At 35.1% G+C, this 6,000-nt stretch overlaps 1 pseudogene; it reads left to right on the top strand.

The window, feature by feature from the left end:
• The first annotated feature begins 259 nt into the window (after positions 1-259).
• On the top strand, positions 260-3,821 carry LOC132278390 (mechanosensitive ion channel protein 10-like; annotated as a pseudogene).
• The last annotated feature ends 2,179 nt before the right edge of the window (positions 3,822-6,000 follow it).

Genomic DNA, 6,000 nt, shown 5'->3' with positions numbered 1-6,000 from the left:
TCAGGTTCTTTTCAAGTTTCTCTCTCTCTTGAAGAGTTTCTCCACCATTTGCTTAATGCTTGTCTTGTTTTTCCGAGAACATGTGGAGGTCAGGAGGTGGGAGTAGGCTGAGTTGGCATTCTAAGATTTCTAATTACGGTCAACTATTTAGTTTTTTCCATTGTAGTTTTTGCTATCAAAGTGTTCGTTATTTTGACTGAGTGAAGTGATTGACAAATTAAGCTTTCAATTGAATGTTAATAGTCATATAACATCTCTTATGGAACGTAGAATAGATGTGGAAAAAAACACAGGAACCAATGAATTTGTAGTTGTGATTTCAGGTACGGAAGAAGCTTCCCATGAGAGCAATCAAATCAGAGATTCTATAGCTTTCACAAAAATGAAAAGTGGGTCGTTGTCTCCATCGACGAATGTCCAAATACATTCTCCAAATGCCCGGTTAACTGAACTTGAGAGCCTCAAATCCAGCGTCCAGATGTCCACAATTACAGGCTCTTCTTCTCCAGAAATAACAAAGTCAAGTCCAACTCCAACCATGAACAAACCTCCCGAAAATCCAGATGAACCTGTTGCTTGAAGACGTTCTATTGCAAGGTCTGCTTACTCGAAGCCAAAATAAAGATTATTGGAGCCATTATATACTGTGGTTGAAGAGAGAAGACAATTAGTGAATTCGAGCTCACCTTATAGGAATTCATCCACCAGCAGAATCAATGCTACTATTCCTAAAGAATACGTGAGAACGGTTCCCATTACCCCCAAAACCCCGTTGATAGCCTCTCCAAGAGGAGAGGAGGAAGATGATGATGAGGTGTACAAGACTGCAAATCCTCAGGATGATAAAACACACGGTAAGAAATTAAAGGTTATAGTTTGCCTTGAGTGGATTGTATTCGTGGGCACACTAGCTGTTTTAATTGCTAGTTTAACCATTCGCAAATTGCAGCATCATATGATCCGGGGTTTGGAAATTAGGAATGGTCTGTGTTGGTACTGGTAATCTTTTGTGGACTATTGTTCACCGAGTGGTTAACTGATATTCTAGTTTTATTGATTGAGAGGAACTTTTTGCTCAAGAAGAAAGTTCTGTATTTTGTTTATGGTTTGAAAGAGAGCGTACGGGTTGTCATTTGGTTGGGTTTGATTCTTCTAGCTTGGGGTCTGTTGCTCAATCGGGGTGTCAAGCGATTGAAAAAAACCACCCCGATTTTAAATATATCACAAGGGCCCTTGCGTCAAGTCTAATTGCGGCTGCTATGTGGATGCTGAAGACTCTTCTCTTAAAGATATTGGCTTCTTCATTCCACGTCAAGAGGTTTTTTGATAGAACTCAAGAATCTATCTTTCATCAGTATGTTCTTCAGACCCTTTCAGGGTTTCCATTGATGGAATACGCAGAGGGAGTTGGCCGATCGAGGAGTGGTCAGTTGAGTTTCAAGAATACTACGAAAGGAAAACAAGGTGAGAAAGAAGATGTGATTGATGTAGAGAAGCTTCATAAGATGAAGCAAGAGAGGATTTCCGCTTGGACCATGAGAGGGTTAATGGAAGTGATACGGCGCTCAGGGATTTTTACTCTTTCCGATGCACTTGACCAGAGTGTTGATGATGATGGTGTTGAAAATAAGGAGATTACTAGTGAATTGGAAGCAAAGACTGCTTCTATTCTGATATTTAAAAATGTGGCAAAGCCCGGCCACCGGTAAGACTAATTTTTTTTAAATGTTTCCATGTTTCATCACATTTGGTTGTTCAGGAATTTTATCATGCTTTTTGGTGTTCTATGGGCCAGGTATAATGACGAGGAGGACCTCTTGTGCTTCATGAAAAAAGAGGAGGTGGGTAATGTATTTCCTTTGTTTGAAGGAGCAGCAGAAACGGGAAAGATTAAGAAATCAGCTTTAAAGCATTGGGTGGTAAGATCTCTGTTTTTCAATTTTCTGTGTATGGGTTCGTTCCACAAGATTTTCTTGTATCTGATTTCTTAACTTTCTATATTACTGTGTATACTAGCCAAATATATAGTAAAATCTGATACTTCTATCTTCATTTGTTTGTCACTATCAGAATGCAGGCTGCTAACCCCATATCATTGCCATAAAACAAATTATAGTATTAACACAAGCTACTTGCTGGGTCGTTTTTTGGACTTTGAGTTGTATTATACTGAAGAAAGTTTTAGGTTATCCAAGCTATCTCTTAGAAAGAGTGTAGGTTTTAATTGTAGCATACCATAAGCGTTTGTTTATGCTTTTCTTGGCTTTTTTGGCTATGATCAATTGTAAGAATCTGCTCTCAGCAGTACTGTAACATGGGATAATGGAGTTTAAGCTTGTTGGAAAACCCCATCTGGTGTATCCACTTCAAATAAATGGATAGAAGTCTTAGTTAGATGGGAGAAAATTAATATCTTGACTCTGATAAATTTGTTCTTGGTTACAGGTAAATGTTTACAATGAACGGAAACTGGCACATTCTTTAAATGACACCAAAACAGCTATAGAAGAGCTTAACAAAATTGTTTCTGGGATTGTACTTGTCTTGATCTTGATCATTTGGTTCCTTTTGATGGGATTTGCAACAACCCAAGTGCTCGTCTTCATTTCATCTGAGGTTTTACTTGTGTTTATGTTTGGCAACACGTGTAAGACTGTATTTGAAGCCATCATATTTGTATTTGTGATGCACCCATTTGATGTGGGTGATCGTTGTGTCATTGATGGAGTACAGGTAACTCATTGGGCCTGGAATACTTATAATTTCATAATCCGGGTTACTTCTGTTAACTTTTGTCCTGAATCTCCTTATACATTTAAAATTTGCAGATGGTTGTTGAAGAGATGAACATTTTGACAACAATATTTCTGCAATATGACAATGAAAAGATATACTATCCAAATTCTGTTTTGGCTACAAAGCCAATCGGCAATTTTTATCGAAGCCCAGAGATGAGCGACGCTGTGGAGTTCAATGTTGATTTTTCCACTTCAGCTGAGAGTATAGTAGCTCTAAAAGCTAAAATTAAAGAGTAAGTCAACCAAATTCTTTTGTGCCTCTTATTATATTTATTTTTATATACACATATACATATATATATATATATTAGTTTTACAATAATGATTAACTAAATGTAGTGTCTAAATTGATTCAATATAATTATAGTTAGGCGGTCTCAGCTCCAAGGGCCAATTTGTAAGGATGCAGGAAACATGATCATGATTAACTAAATGTAAATTTTGGCTCCAATTTACACAGTCAAGCATATATAACTTAATGAAATAACTTCTGATATTTGTGCACATCAGGTGTAAGACTTTTAAAGATGTGCAGTGTCACTCGAATCGAGTCTTTTGATGTCAAGCCTCATGTTGGAGCTTTGTGTTTAACTTGTTTTGTTTTACCATTTTTCAGAGCTACTTATGATTGAAGGTTCCAAAATGATCATAGTCGTTAAAGGCGTGCCTATGCTCCAAAAAAAGCCCCAAGCTCGTCAAGGCTCAATTAGAGCATCTCAACCTAGTATAGGCCACGCCCCTTCAATCCGGCTGACATAAACCCCTCAGGCTTGTGCCTTTTAGTAGCCTGCAGGCTTAAAAAAGGCACTCCTTTTATTTTTTAATAATTTATTCATGTCATTTTATTTATTTATTTAATGACTACTATATTAAAAAAAATTCTGTCATATCATGATCATACTTATTGGATGGTATCGTCTAACCTCATGAAATATTTGACAGAATTCATAAAATTATTGTTCACTATTTACATTAATTGCAGTTAGTGCCTGATTCTGAAAATATATGATAATATCTGTTTAAAAATTGGACGATTGTAGTTTTTTTTTTGTTTTAGATTTTGTAATCACATTTAATTTTGTTAATTTACCTAATACTAGAATGGAAAAAGAGAAAAAGAGAATTCATGTGGCTGACCCCATTCATATGGGGACAAAGGCAAGGATGATGATGATGATGAATTTACCTGCTACTCTTAGGTGATATATCAAAAATACCATTTTTAGAGATTTTTATATTATGTGTCTCATATCTTGAATTGTTCCAATTGTACATTTATTAAATTCATATGCAAATATAAAAGATATATATTTGTTGATTTAGCTAACCAAATGAATTGATATATGTCAAAAAAAATCGTTATTTTGATATTGACAAGTTTGTATTGCATATTTATAATTAATATGTGTTATTATTATACATGTGCCTTACTTTGATCAGGCTTGAGCTTTATATTGCGCCTTGCACTTGGGCTCCATAAGACCTTTGGCGCCGTAGTTTGCCTTGAGCCTTCAACAACTATGAAACTGATTTGAAAATCTCTCTACTGATTGGTTTGTTTATTTATTTATTTTTTTTAATTGCATTATTGGTGTACTCCCGCACTGAATTACTCCACTAATCAAATTCCTTCCTTCGGATGCTCAACCCACCTGGATTTGACTACTCTGAACCTAAAAGTCTTAAATGCTTAATTTCCTAAACTTCAGAAATGGTGCAATTAATCTAATTCAGTTCCACGATCCTGCTTTGCCATTATTATTATTATTTTTTGGTAAGTAATATCCTGCTTTGCCTGTTCCTAAGACAGGTTCCGTCATTCATTTTCCATTTTTTAAGACAATACATTGCAAGCTTTTGGTTTGAAAAGAGGATATCAGCACTATTTTCTTTCTAATAGATGAACCATAAAGATCACATCACTTGAAAGGGCAGAAATTAGTAGAACACTTGCAATGAACTTGTTGAATCTTGTACTTTCCAAGCAGTACTGGCTTCCTTAATGTCAGCTTCTCTCCTCTCATATTGCTGCAAAAATCTCATCGCTCAACTCTTCTATATTCAGAAATATTTTTAAAGAATTTACTTAAAAAAATTAGGAAAAAAGAAGGAAAAAAAGAAAATTTTTAATCTAAATTTATTAAATAATCTAGTTTTTTTTAAAATTAGTCTGGTGCAGCTTATCCTTCTCTTCCTAGGGCATGATTCTATTTGTTCATTTTCAATTTTCTGAAAAGGTTATTTGACATTAGTAGTATTTGGTTTGAAGTCAGATGTATCAGAATGTTTTATTTCATTAGAAGAAACTGAAACTTCACATCACCAGAAAGGGCAGAAACTAGCAGATTTGTAATAAACTTGTTTTAAATCTTTAAGTATTCAAAAAGTACTTTTATTCTTTAATGATGTTAATAGTCTCTCTCTCTCTCCCACACACACACATATTGTTAGAAATAAACTTGTGGCTGATCTTCATATTATAGTGGTTCTGTGCCCTCAACATCTGCAACTGTTCTACGGTGATCAATTTGCTAGTGAGAGATTGTTTCTACTTTATGACAAGTATGTGCCCTCTCTCATTACTTACTGCAAATTCCTTTCAAGTGAACCGGTGACATGTTTAAAGATAATGTTAGCTTTCATGTTTGAGTATGTGTATAAACTAATTAGTTTGGGACACCTGGTTGTTTGTGAATGGGGAACTTTTTAATAACACATGGTTGCACAGTTTCAAAGAACTTAAAATCCAACACCATAATAGGGGATTCCATGATTCCCTCTCAAGGTCATATGGATTTTTTCTGTAATTGAAGTTGGGATTTTTCTGGTGGTGGTTGTATCAAATTAATTGTATTATAACATGTTATTAAGATGTTATTTACAATTCATTTATTTCATTCGAGATGTAATATGCTTGTTTTCAATGAAGATCTGGTTTTCTTATAAAAGCATTCAGAATTTGGGATCAACTCAATGATTTTATCAACAGGTTAAAGAGCTACGAATTTGCAACTAGCTTGAACCAAGTCCGGACGACAAAATTTCAATTCCTATAGGTAAGACGTTTAAAAAATAAAAAATAAAAAAATCCTATAGGTAAGCTCATTTGAGTTTAAACGGTTTGAGATTGGGCCATTTAAATGTCCGCTGGGCTTAACTAGAACTGATATGGGCCTGGACAAAAGCCTGAAACTTAGCCCAC

The sequence above is a fragment of the Cornus florida genome, unplaced genomic scaffold, assembly GCF_030987335.1.
Source record: "Cornus florida cultivar Cherokee Brave unplaced genomic scaffold, ASM3098733v1 CherokeeBrave_3.0.0_Hap2_Chr10, whole genome shotgun sequence".
NCBI classification, from domain to species: Eukaryota; Viridiplantae; Streptophyta; class Magnoliopsida; order Cornales; family Cornaceae; genus Cornus; species Cornus florida.
The sequence above is the reverse complement of the archived record's forward strand: the minus strand, read 5'-3'. Positions and strand labels throughout refer to the sequence as shown.